Below are 14435 nucleotides of genomic sequence, written 5' to 3' on the forward strand. Positions count from 1 at the left end.
AAAATCCTGATTTTATTTATATAAATAACTGAAAACACCGAGTGATCGAGTCTGCTCACGGGATGGGCTGTCTCTCGGCTCATTCCGAACAGATTTATTGTACTGGGACATGTACATTTAGTGCCCATGGAAGGCACCAAACTGACAGCAAAGATGACTGTGGAGCCTCTCTGTAGCCACCGAATAGATCTAATAGAAGTGCCAGCTTCCAGGAAATGTGACTCAGTCTCCGAGGCATGGCCGCAAAGTGGGAAAGGGAATTTTAGTCTCCCTCTCCTGATTTAGCCTTAGTCTTTCTGCTGACCCACCTCACAAAGGCAACACACCTCAAGAGAAAGGATGGCCTTGTGGCTAAGGTAGTGTCCTAGGACAGATAGTTAAGGTACCTCTATGGCCACCATCACTGTTGTATCAGAGCATCTCATGATCCAGAATGTATTTACCTTCACAATTCCCCTGGGACAGGGGTGGCCAACCTGAGCCTTAGAAGGAGCCAGAATTTACCAATGTACATTGCCAAAGAGCCACAGTAATACGTCCGCAGCCCCCCATCAGCTCCCCACCCCCCACTCCCATCCACCGGCAGCCCCACCAATCAGCACCTCCCCCTCCCTGCCCGCACCTCCCGATCAGCTGTTTCATGGCGTGCAGGAGGCTCTGGGTGGGGGGGGGGGAGTGAGGGCACTGCAGGCTCAGGGGAGGGGGTGGGAAGAGGTGGAGAGGGAGCAGGGCCTATGGCAGAGCCAATGAGCACCCCCGGCCCATTGGGAAGTTGGCGCCTGTAGCTCCAGCCCCGAAGTCGGTGCCTGTACAAGGAGCCACATAGTAACTTCTGATGAGCCACATCTGGCTCCGGAGCCACAGGTTGGCCACCCCTGTCCCAGCTTCTCTTATCTCCATTTTATAGATGGGGAACTTTGCCATGGAGACATTAAGTAATTTGGCCAAAGACACGGGAAGTCTGTACTGGGGCGGAAACTTGAAGCTAGGCCTCCCACATCCTAGGCTCATGCCTCAAATACTGGATCATTCTTCCTCTGGCTTTAATTCCCTGTTCTCCCATAGATTTCCTGTGCAACTGAGGCCCTGATTCAAAGTTAATAGAAAAACTGCCATTGACTTCAATTGGCTTCGAATCCGGCCCATATCACTTTGCTCCTCAATTCCCCATCTGTAAAATGGGGTTAATACTACTTCCTTCCTCCTACCCTTTCCCTGCCTTGTCTATTCTTCACATCAGGGAGTGTTTCTTACTATCCATTTGCACAGCTCCTAGCGAAGCGGGGTTGGACTTGACCGTGGCCAGGTCACCTCGGTGTTACTGTAACACAGCTTAGAAACAATAAGAAATGCAGTTCTTGCACTGTACTGTTTTACTTTTACGTTTAACCGGGATGTACATAGGTAGAAAACTAGTTCGCAATCTCTTGCAATAGGCTCTCACAGCGTTCGGATCAGAGAGGAGAGCCTTTTGCAGAAAAGGCACCCTGAGCTGGATGCTCAGAAATGAGCACTTTAATTAAAGCTTTTAGTCTCGCATGCATTTCACGGTTTAGACGTCAAGACAAGTGTTTCTCTTCATGTGTGCTTTCAGACTGCTGTGCCAAGCCAAATGGAGACAGCCATCTTTTAAACGGATATTGTGGCGATGACAATAGCCAAGAAATTAAAGGGTGAGGTGAATACGTCCTTGCAAATTCATGCCATTGTGCCTAGATAGTGCAGTACTTCCTGCCTCGGAAGATGGTGCAACGTCATGAGTTGGCTACGGGTATCTAGGCAGGATGTATCTGCCTTCATTTATAATTTCCTGGCTTCTATTGCATCCTGTCGTAAACCTGTTACTTACTGTAACTAACCACCCTTCCCCAGCTTTCTCTGTATTGAAATGTGTTTATAAGGGATATGGCAGAGATTTGAGAAACGAAGGCTCCAATCCTGCTCTGAGTAGAGGTACAGTGACTTCCTGTGACTCTAGAGCTAAGAACCAGCGTCAAAGCTGATAGATCAGGGGTTGGCAACCTTTCAGCAGTGGTGTGCCGAGTCTTCATTTATTCACTGTAATTGAAGGTATCGCGTGCCAGTGATACATTTTAATGTTTTTAGGCCTCTCTCTATAAGTCTATATTATATAACTAAACTATTGTTGTATGTAAAGTAAATAACAGTGCAGCGAGGTGAGCGGGGCCGGTGGCCAGAATCCCAGACCGGCTGTGGGCTGAGTGGGGTTGGTGGCCAGGACCTCGGCTGGCACGGGGCCAGTTGCCGGAACCCTAGACTGGCTGTGGGCTGAGTGGGGCCAGTGGCCAGGACCCCAGGGGTTTGGGGGCTGGTGGTCGGAACCCCAGACCGTCAGTGGGCTGAGCGGGGCCGGTGGTCGGAACCCCAGACTGTCAGTGGGCTGAGCGGGGCCTTAGGCATCCCGGCCGCTGGCCCTCTCAGCCCGCTGCCGGTCTGGGGTTCTGTCCGCTGGCTCCTGCCAGCCGGCGTCCCGGCTGCCGGCCCTCTCAGCCCGCTGCCAGTCTGGGATTCTGTCCGCTGGCTCCTGCCAGCCCGCTGCCAGTCTGGGATTCTGTCCGCTGGCTCCTGCCAGCCAGCGTCCCGGCTGCCGGCCCTCTCAGCCCGCTGCCGGTCTGGGATTCTGTCCGCTGGCTCCTGCCAGCCGGCGTCCCGGCCGCTGGCCCTCTCAGCCGCTGACGGCCGAGGGTTCCATTCATCCAGGCAGGCAGCGGGCTGAGCAGGGCCAGAGGCCAGGACTCCAGCTGGCAGCAGAGTGCCACTAAAAATCGGCTTGCGTGTCGCCTTTGGCACGCGTGCCGCCGGTTGCCAACCCCTGTGATAGATGCTAATATACCACAGCAGTCTGACTGCTACCGACACGCTCTATAGCAGTGGTCCATGATGCCACTGTGTTCTACATATGCGGGCTGTCCCCTCTGCCAGAGTACTGCTGCCCATTGCTATCTGATGCCGTCTGTACATGTACAGTGCTCCTTCAGGATAACAGCACTTCACTCAGCCACTGCTGGCCTTATGTCCTCTCCCCAGGCCCTCCTTCATTCCCGGCTAGCTTTCTCTCCATTCTCCACTGTGTTCTGCAGGTCTGTGATGCTGGTTTAGCAGCCCTCCCTTGGTCCTGCTAGGATAGCTTCAGGAGCACCATAATAAAGGGTGTAGATTGGGCTTCCAACCAATAAAATACCCCCGATTAAAAAATAAATAAATGAAATCAGTGTTTGTCCAAACACACACCAGAAATGGATGCTCAATTTGGGTTGACTTCACCCCTCTTCTAGTGCAGTTTTTACAGGAGATGCCCGTCCTCCCTGATTTCTAAGGGCGTGTCGACACTGCATCGGGGAGCAAGCCTCCTAGCCCTGGTCCACAGACTTGTGTTTGCTTGCGCGCTAAAACTATCTGCATAGTCATTGCTTTGACTTTGTGGCTTTGGCAGGAGCTCCACCCAACTCTTCAGACTTCAGAGCGCAAGCCACAACATGTCCACAGCTATTATTAGTGCGCTATCACAAGACACACAAGTGTGTGGACCTGGGCTGGGAGGCTCGCGCCCAGATGCAGCGTAGACAAACCCATAGGGAAATGTAGACTACCATGGTGCATTCTCTAAAGTGCGCTAATGTGTTCCCCATTAATTGGTGCATGTAGACCCTGCTGGTGTGCACCGGAGGATCCTTAGTGCGCTTTAACAGAGTCGTTTTTGAAACAGTGCTTCATTACAGTGCACTAGGGAACGAAGAGACAGCCCCAAGAAACCCAACGTTTTGGACATCTACACAGAACTAAGAAAAAATAAATGCTACAACTAGACTCCAAAACCGAAATGAACGAAGCCCCAAAACCAGAAGCCCTAGATGAAGACTATATGAACACTCCAGCACCCTAGATATTAATCAGTGACACCATTCAGTGCAGTAGTTTTCACAGAAAATGGAAGCTCACTCTCCTCTGAACGTCTGGAATGCCTGCAGCCCTAAGGGTGTGAGTTCCAAGCATCTATCTGACTGAAGTCATTGACTTCAATGGGAGCAGGATCAGACCCAAAGCAAACTAATGTTCAAAGGCGTGGCTTCTATTTAAAAGACATGAGTGTGTTGGGGACGTGGCGGTGGTGGTGGGGGCGGGATGTGTCCATTTTATTTAGACTAGGATTTGCTAAAATGCTCTTTTGTTCCTAAATAATATTGAAACTAACCATCACTCAGACCAGCAGATGTAAAATGGAAGCAAATGTATTATACATCACTGTCTTGGACATTAGTTCAGAAACTGCCGACTATCAGTCTCAACATCAAAGCAGCCCCCTCTACCAAGGGCTTGGCAGAAAGGATAAAGCACTGGCTATTTACCTTGCGACCTGGTTCCCGTCCAAATGGAGCCTTTCATTTAAAAGTAGTTTGGTGGTCTCAGCTTAATCGCTCCTAGACAGTTGACCGTATCACAAAAGCGCCATCCCTAGTTTAAACGCAATTTGGCAAGACTGGCATTCTCTGTTCAGAAGAGACCCTCGGCTAAACTAACACCGACTAAATTACATCTCATAGGCCATCCTAGAGATGGCAGTCTTCGAAACTGGGCCGAGGAGCCTCAGAATAAGAGCCTGTGGATACTCTCCAAACTGGCGTATGGATAAAGAAATCTGTTTGCAGAGCTGCTACTTTCAAGCCTGTTTCTTAAGCCAAAAAAGAAAAGGAAAAGCAAATCACAGCATGGGCTTTTTAAGGATTCAGGCTCACAGAACCAGGGTGATGGCCTCAGAGAGATCAAAACACATTTTACATGGCTATTGAAATAGCTAAAATTATAAAGGTTATTTCCTTTTTTAAAAGCCATCTTGTAAACCACTGGCCTGGCCATATTACAGGTTTAAGCAAACAGATACAAGTATTAACTCTTTTCAAAAATTCCTAATAGTGATGTTGCCAAAAGATGGTTCAAGAAGGAAACATTCTTTGTGATCAATATATATTGGTTGTTTATTCCCATGTTGAATTTTAAGCACATAAGAAATTCCACTGAAGGGAATGAGATTACGAACATGCTTACATTTAAATAAGTCTGTAAATATTTGCAGGACTGGGCCATAGGATGCATTATGTACATAGAATCATAGAACTGGAAGAGACCTCGAGAGGTCATCTAGTCCAGGCCCCTGCACTCAAGGCAGGACTAAGTATTATCTAGACCATCCCTGATGGGTGTTTGTCCAACCTGCTCTTAAAAATCCCCAATGATGGAGATTCCACAACCTCCCTAGGCAATTTGTTCCAGTGCTGAACCACTCTGACAGTGAGGAAGTTTTTCCTAATGTCCAACCTAAACCTCCCTTGCTGCAATTTAAGCCCATTGCTTCTTGTCCTGTCCTCAGAGGTTAAGAAGAACAATTTTTCTCCCTCCTCCTTGTAATAACCTTTTATGTATTTGAAAATGTTATCATGTCCCCTCTCAGTCTTCTCTTTTCCAGACTAAACAAACCCAGTTTTTTCAATCTTCCCTCAGAGCTCATGTTTTCTAGACCTTTAATCATTTTTGTCGCACTTCTCTGGACTTTCTGCAATTTGTCCACATCTTTTCTGAAATGTGGCACACAAAACTGGACACAATACTCCACTTGAGGCCTAATCAGCATGAAGTAGAGCAGAAGAATTACTTCTCGTGTCTTGCTTACAATACTCCTGCTAATACATTCCAGAATGATGTTTGCTTTTTTTGCAACAGCATCACACTGTTGACTCATATTTAGCTTGTGATCCACTATGAATCCCAGATCCCTTTCCGCAGTACTCCTTCCTAGGCAGTCATTTCCCATTCTGTACGAGTGCAACTGATTGTCCCTTCCTAAGTGGAGTACTTTGCATTTGTCCTTATTGAATTTCATCCTCTTTACTTCAGACCATTTCTCCAGTTTGTCCAGATCATTTTGAATTTTAATCCTATCCTCCAAAGCACTTGCAACCCCTCCCAGCATGGTATTGTCTGCAAACTTTATAAGTGTCTTCTCTATGCCATTATCTAAATCATTGATGAAGCATTCAAAATCACCAGTCACTTTTGCACATTTAGGCTTATATTTTTCAATAATCTTATATGTGCATTTTGGGCCTGCTTCCATTGAAGTCAATGGGAGTTTTGTTACTGACTTGAAAGGGGCCAGGATGACGCCCTAATGAAACACATCAGCTATGAAGGCGTTATTAATATCTATTGTGTCCACTCTCAAACAGTTCACTGGCAGATTTCTCTCCTCTTTTTTAAATATCATATAGAAAAGACAGAAAAGAAGGTGTCTCACAAAATACCAGGCTAAACGCACCCTCCCCTCTTCACAGGAAAAGGCTATGTAGAAGTGCTGTGTGACATTGAACTCGAGGGAGTTACACCAGGGAAGAATTTAGCCTATTGTTTCAATGTAATATGTATATGTACTTTAAAAAATACAGGTATGGATACAATAAATAGCATCATCAACACAACATCTACAAGTAGATCCATGTAAATAAACTAATCACATCAGATTATCAAAGGGAATTTCAGGGAATGCTCAATATCTTGCAAGATCAGACATTGTTTCTAGCTCATGACTGTCAGGCCTCAGCACTGTAAGTAGCTTTATGCATGAGGACTACTTTGAGGTTCAGAATTACTCACAGATCTAAGGGTATGTCTACACTACCTGCTGGATCGACGGGCAGCGATCGATCCAGCGGGGATGGATTTATCGCGTCTAGTCTAGACACGATAAATCGACCCCCGAGCGCTCTCCCATCAACTCCTGTACTCCACCACCACGAGAGGTGCAGGTGGAGTCAACAGGGGAGCGGCAGCAGTCGACTCATTGATCTAAGTACGTCGACTTCAGCTACGTTATTCACATAGCGGAAGTTGTGTAACTTAGATTGATCCTCCTGCCCCGCCCCCCAGGGTAGACCAGGCCTAAATGTTTGCAGGACTGGGAGCCTGGCTGACAACGAAGGCACTCTCCAAATTGACAGAGCCTGATCCAAAGTCAGTGGGAGCCCTAGTTCTGTTGACTTTCAGTGGGCTTTGGATCATACCCCGGTTCGGAAACCTTCTGGATATTGTGTATGAGCGTGTTGTCATGTTTAATGTCGAGACACCAATGTTTAAAAATAGCGACAGATGGCTCGGCTACATTTTCCATACTGCCTATTTGATGCGGTGCTATTTACACCTAGCACACAGTGAGACAGTAAATCACCCTTCACAGGCAAATATATACACCTATAATACCACTATGGAAAGTTAAGAATAATATGCTACACAGAGGGCCCCATCCTGGGAGATCACAAATGCTCTCTGATAGGTGCCGTACAACCCCAGCTTCCATTCCCTTCAACCAGAGCTGGCCAGCACCTCACAGGATCAGACCATTTTTTTTTACATGTGGCACTTGATGATATTAGTGAAGTTTCTGAGCTTGAATCAGAGGAAGCATATATTGCTATCAGGAGGCTGGGTCTAACCTTTCCTCTGTGCATGTAAAACTTCTATTAATCTTAACAGGCCCACCACACATGTGCCAAGGGAAGGTTAGATGGGTGTGAAAATACAACAGATCATTAGACTAAGCAAATGAACAAATGTTTATTTGTTGTGTGCAGTGGTGTGGTAGCCATGTGGGTTCCAGGATATTGGACAGACATGTGGGTGAGGTAATAGCTTTTATTGGTGAGAGAGACCCACTTTTGAGTTTACACAGACAGCGGTGCTGGAACCATGTTTTGTTGTGGAGGTGCAGAAGGCAGAAACCATGTATTTGGGTTGTTATTACTACTTCAAGCCGGGGGGTATGGCAACACCCCCTGCAGCCCTAGTTCCAGCCCCTATGTGCACAAAGCTCTGAAGACCTGCAGTAGAGCTCTGTGTAAGTTTGAAAGCTTTCTCTCACCAACAGGTGTAGTCCAGTAAAATATATTACCTCACCCACCTTGTCTCTAATTCTCACTGGACATTTAAAATACTTTTATTAACAGCACAAATATCAGGCACTTTTTAAACTGTAAATAAATAATAATAGGAGATATGCCAATCTTCTAGAACTGGAAGGAACTTTGAAAGGTCATCAAGCTGAGCTGAGTCCAGCCCCCTGCCTTCACTAGCAGGACCAAGTGCTGATTTCTGCCCCAGATGGCCCCCTGAAAGATTGAACTTACAACCCTGAGTTTGACAGGCCAATGCTCAAACCACTGAGCTATCCCTTCCCCCCATTTTTAAAATTCGCAAATCATATCTTCCCTTAACTGAACGACAAATGAGTAGTAGAGTAAAACTACTCATCTCCCATAAACCTCTTCCTATAAATACGAAGCACTGAAGACCCAGTAACATGTTAAGTGCTTTCCATACATAGTGCGAACACCTTTTTCATTCTACTTCTCACTAAGCTTTCATGTGTATTATGAAAAACACAAAGATTTCTTTTTATGCACCATATATTATTCGATCACTGATGGAAAAAATTGAAACATACGATATTGTGAATTATCTCCTTCCTTACACTGGATTTGTTTTGTAGTAGTTGCTGACACATTTTAAACGCTAAAGAGTAATCAGACTGGGATGGGGACTAGGGGAAGATTTGAGTCAGACTGCCCACACTAGTCAGACTGATTTTCAATGTCACTCTTGTTTTCGTTACAGTGAAAGGAGCAGATCCAGCTTTGTTATGTTTGGGGAGCCAGCTGGGGGAAAGTTCTACTCAAAATGATCTAGATAACGGAATACTCTGGAAATTTCCCATAAATGATTTTTGCTCTTCTGGAATTCAAAATGGGTGTGTGGGAGCTTTTTCTTCATGTTTGTGTCTTTAAAAAAGGTGCTGTGATCACCTAGTTCAATACGGAATAGTCTGTAACACCAAAGTTAGACCCTGATGTTGCACTTAGCTCCATGTGGGAGAAGGGGCCAGCCCAAAATGAGCCAATTGCAGGATGGGGTGGGGAATGCTAGTGTCCTATGGGAAAACTGATAAAAGAAGATCAATCCTCTTTTCAAATCTCAATATCCAGCAAATGGTATGTATACCTTAGCATATACTCCATATCCTTGGGGCGCTGAGGAGATAGGTAAAATTAAGGCCATCACTAAACTTTTACTGATGTGGACACAATGATTTTGTTTAAAAACAGACCGTATGATATAGCTCAATGAAGAATCCCTCTGAAAAAACCCAGTGGCACAACTTATCCCATTACTATTACTTTACAGCCAATTCATTATATACCAGAAAAACAGAACTTCGTTTTTGTCACACAAACCACCACCGCACTCAATAAAGAGTTAGTTCTATGTTCTCTCCATCATTCTCGTGTTACTGGACGTGACAAATATGATGATTAACCCAAAGGACAAAATGCTTGCACAAAAATTTAGTGAATGGAATAACATTTTTATATTAAAAAGTGCTTTTTCCTTATAATCTTATACAGGGAAAATGGTATCTGCTCAGAACACTGTAAATAATTTTCACCTTGTCTTGTGCGTCTTTCTTCTTAAGTTATTTACCACATGCAGATTCAACCAACCAAACATAGGGAGAAGAGGAAATAAGAAATTCGGCCCCCCCACTTCATGACGTAACATGAGATGTGTGGGAACAAAAGGACATTCCTTTATACTTGTATGCAATCTGAGCTCTGTTGCTTTGAAAGCTACTGAAGTCTTCCACGAAACTCCTACCGCCTCGTCTTCTAAAAAGTAATTTATATAATCTCACCAATGGCTTACACAAACACCCACCTCAAAATTCTTTCTTATGATAAAATTGGCTGAACCAGCCTCTGAAGTACAATGGAGGAAACACATGGCCCCCTTCCCTTAATTCACCTAGAGCCAATTGCACATCTTTTCTAAACATACAGCTGTTTATACACAAGTCAGCTGAGCAGAATGTTATAACTGAAAAGGGTTTCTTAATATTTGTAGTGTCGCTGTAGGGTTTCTTGAGATTGTCCATTGTTACGTTGGCTGACACAGCTATTTTTTTAGGATTTATAGATAAGGGGCCCAATCCTGCAAATCCTTACTGTCATCAGTAGTTTTTAATTACCTCTGTAGTCCCCAGTGGGATTATTGCATGAGATAGAAATATATGAGTAAGTGGTTGCAGGATTTGGCCTTAAGTTTTCTTTCCGAAAATGAAGAGGTTTCACACTTAGTGATAATGATAACACAGGACTAATTTGATCAAATCACTTTAGCATTTTTAATATTGCATAGCTAAAATAGCATGCATAATGAGTCATTTTTAATGAGCGCCTGCACCTGTTTATATAGAATGCACCCAATAACAGATAAATGCCAAAAACAAAAAAATGGCCGAGTCAAACAAAAATAAATGCAAGTTTCCTGAAAGATCTTGACAAGGGATGATTAATTTTTTTTGGAGGGGGCACTGAGTGGGGAGGGGGAAATCCCTCACCTTGTGGTATATCAGTAGACAACCCAATAGGAAACGGATACCCAAGTAATCCTCATTAATTAAAGCAGTGGTGAGCTAGTAAAATTGTGACACTGTACATCACAGAAGTTTCACATGCAATAAGGTGTCCTCCCGCAATATGGAACAGCTGGGAAGAGTTTCAAAAACATCCCTCCCACCCCCCATTTTAAAAAAAATTAAGCAGAAAACAAAATAAATAAAACAACCTGACAACTTTTTGTGTTGTCTTGTGACTATTAAAAAAAAACCCACGCCTGTGAAGTATCACTGCTATGTTTTAGTCTAATGCTACTTCTAGCTTTTATCCTTTTTAATTAGAAGGCAAATTCTCAGACCTCAGGCCTAATCCCTACACAGTGCAACAAAGCCCAGCAAAGGCTTTGAACACTGCCCAGCCAGGCAGCACAAACCCTAGTAACTGTTGGCAGTGAGGGCAGGACTCTGACCCTTATCTTAGCCATTCTCTTCCAGCTCCTGATGCTCCCTGCCCTTCAGAACCCTGTCTGTTGTTCTTCTGTTTAGACTGAACAGACAAAAGGGGAAACCTAGAGGATTGGCTAGGTGGGATGCGGGGGAGCTGGTGACGGAACGGAGAAAGTAAATGGAGTTTCACGGGAATGGACACAGTGGGGAGAATTGGATCACCAGATTATGTCTTTAGGTTCAAGAAATTTCTTCATCCCTCACTAAATCTTTTCATGGACAATGCCACTTTTAAACAATTGTTGCATTTCCAATTACTACAGGAGTGTTCAAACAAATGGCAAAACCCGTAATGAAAAGTTTGCTCATATTTGAATCTTTTGAGATGAAAATCCATATGACAAATAGCCTTTGCACCAGTTTCGCTCAGACACTTAGCTCTCCAAATTATTTACACTTGTGATATTTCCAGTTCAGAGCAGGATTTGTGCCGAGTCAAGCAAAACACGCAAATACATATAGACACATGAGCTGTCAGAGCTAAGCGGGAACACCACAGAACAAACATTTTGACTCAAAAAGACCAATGTCAGGCATGCCAAAAGTAAAAAAGATTGTCTGCATTCTATTACTTTGGCTAAGTACAAGTCATTAAGCAAGAAAACAACAGCTGCTGCTGCTAGGATTGTGATATCTTCCAGACTGTGTTTATACACAACCATGTAAGTGTGGGAATTAGGGTAGGATGGAGGGATGCTGTGAATGGCACTGTGTTTGTTTGACTACATGCATATTTTCTGGTATCTCGTATACCTGTGGAGAGGACATTTCAGTGTGAAGAGAAACCCCCCAGAAAACTCCACACATTTTTGTAGATTATATCCAGAGCAACATTTAGCACCAGCCTCTATTAGAACCTAGCTCAGTGGCTTTTCCTTTAAAGTTTTAAGGAACAGTTTGGCCCAGACCCTCAGCTGGTTTAAACTGGGGATAGCTCCCCAATTTATATCAGCTGAAGAGCTGGTGGGCTTTTGCCTTTTTTACTCTAGGGGTAAAATTTGACTCACTGACTTTCAATGAGACCTTGCCTCTTCAGGCCCTAAGCCCCTTTTGAAAATGGGACATAAGTAATTTTGAAAAAAAAATGCCTCAAGAGCTTAAAAATCCCTTTAAAAAGCCCTAACTTGCGACTGCTTAAATAAAGATGTAGTTTTTAAAGTGATTTAGTTAAACAAGCGCCAAAGCATTTGTAGACACTGATAAATTGATTTAAACCGGGCTTATACTGATTAGCTTACTTCAGTTACCAACTGCCAAACTAAATTGATATAAGCCATTTTTAAACCCATTTAAGAGTGTCTTCAAAAGGCTTTGCACTGGTCCACTTAAATCAATTTTAAACCAACTTTAGCTCAGCTGGTTCCACTGTGTGTTTAGAGAAGGCTGGAGAAACATTTTCATTCTTGATTCACTGACATGTACTTTTCTGATGCTATATATATATACACACACATACATACATAGAGATCTCATAGAACTGGAAGGGACATTAAGGGTCATTGAGTCCAGCCCCTTGCCTTCACTAGCAGGACCAAGTACTGATTCTGCCCCAGATCCCTAAGTGGCCCCCTCAAGGACTGAACTCACAATGCTGCATATAGCATACCAATGCACAAACCATTGACTTATCACTCCCACCCTGAGCAACCATCCCTGTTAAGTGGAAGCTGTGCTATGATTGCCCCACACTGAAGGAAACTTTTAGTTATCATTGTTATAATTAACAGTTATATTGTGGTAGCCATTAAAGTGCACAACTAGGTTGGGCCCCATTGTGCTAAGCAAAACTCCCATGGCAATCATTTCAATGCTGGGAATATTTTGGGTTCTATAACAGAATAGTTGGTTCCAGAGAATAGTGCTGCTCTCTATACACTTAAATGATACAGCTCATCAAGAGGAAAAAAATACTTCAACCTCTCTATGTCAGAATTTGAATAAAACAGCCTAGCCTTGACAGAATTCTATTTTTCATCTGCAGTTATGATGGTTACATTCTTACCTTGCTAATGTCACATCATGGGAGCCGGATTGCAACAGACCCTTGCATGTGTGAGCGGATGGCAGATTGCAATTCCTGGGGAAGTTTTGCATCATGTCTTTGGTGTATAGTACCCCAGAGGGGGTGGAAAGGGACCGCAGCATTGGCACTACCCCTGCAGAGAGGGGTGTTCAGGGAAGAACATTGCAAACCCCTATTCCTCACAATGTCTGAATGGCACAATTCGGCCCCTATGTATTTACAGAGCCCCACAGCACACAGGCACGACTGATAGACTGTTTGTGAGACAAATCTGGTAGTTATTTATTCTGCTCCAAAACTAACTGTATGCAAGTGTGGAAATCGCATGTTGGAGAATGACTCTGCCGTTCTCTCAGTCTGTGGTTTGATAGGGCTGGGCAGGAAATGGATTTTCCATCCTATGAGAATTTGCCATTTTGAAAATGTTTCTCATTTTGAATCAGGACAGAAGTTAGACTCGCCAAAAAAATTTCATGAACGAAATATTTAGAACAGTGTTTCAGTTCACACAGAATGTTCTGTTAGCTAGTTTCAAAACGCTTTGTTTTAATTTTGACCTTTTGTCGTGGAAATTTACTACAATTTAATTTTAACAGGAAAGACACAAACTTTCTAGCCTGACAATCTTGTTGTACTAAAACTTTTCAAGTTGGGTGTTTCATTGATCCCAACACTGTTTCGTGAACAGTTTAGGTTTCGCCCAATCAGCCTTTATTATTAATTATTATTATTATTCTTTAGAAACTTGAAATATTTATTAACTTTTCCTCATATTTATTGCAAGATACAAGGGTAAAGAACAATTTTAATGCTAAGACTTCTGGTAGCGTGAACGGGCACCAGGTCCACCAAACTTCTTGGACTCGCAACAACGAGGATCGGCAACCAGTAAGATCCTATCATATTGGATTAAGATGTCCTTGATTTCCAGCATTTATCACCGAAAAGTATTTCATAGACAAGAATCCCAGATAGCTGTAGTCCCTGATACAGACAGGTGTGGAAGCACATGCATAACTTTAAGTTTGTAAGTAGCCCCATTGACTTCAGACAGGTCCAATACTTAAAGTTAAGAACATGTGTAAGCAACCTGCCGAAGCAGGGTGTAATTCAGCTCTCAACTACAGATTGAAATAACTGAATTGCACTCAGGGAAATGAAGCCCTGATACAGCCAAAAGCCCTTAAGCATATGCTTAATTTTAAGTGAGTAGTTGCATCTCAAAGGGACTGTACGGTGCTTTGCTGGATTGGGGCCAGAGATCTGAATTTGACCTGAATAACTGAAGAAGATTGGGCAACTGTGTTTCATTATGTAATGTGAAAGTGGAAAGTGAAGAAAAGGCTAGCTTGGCAGACAGGTCTGTGCACTTGTTTTGCAGTATTTAATGGTTATAGCCAATGAGAATATCGGCACAATTTATTCTGTGCTGCTGCATGCATGTTGTCC

At 43.8% G+C, this 14435-nt stretch overlaps 1 long non-coding RNA gene across 4 annotated transcripts in view; it reads right to left on the reverse strand.

The window, feature by feature from the left end:
* Nucleotides 1-14435, reverse strand: part of LOC120404913 — a 60590-nt gene that overhangs the window by 14328 nt on the left and 31827 nt on the right. The gene's annotated exons all lie outside the window — the stretch shown is intronic.

The sequence above is a fragment of the Mauremys reevesii genome, linkage group 4 (assembly GCF_016161935.1).
Source record: "Mauremys reevesii isolate NIE-2019 linkage group 4, ASM1616193v1, whole genome shotgun sequence".
NCBI classification, from domain to species: Eukaryota; Metazoa; Chordata; order Testudines; family Geoemydidae; genus Mauremys; species Mauremys reevesii.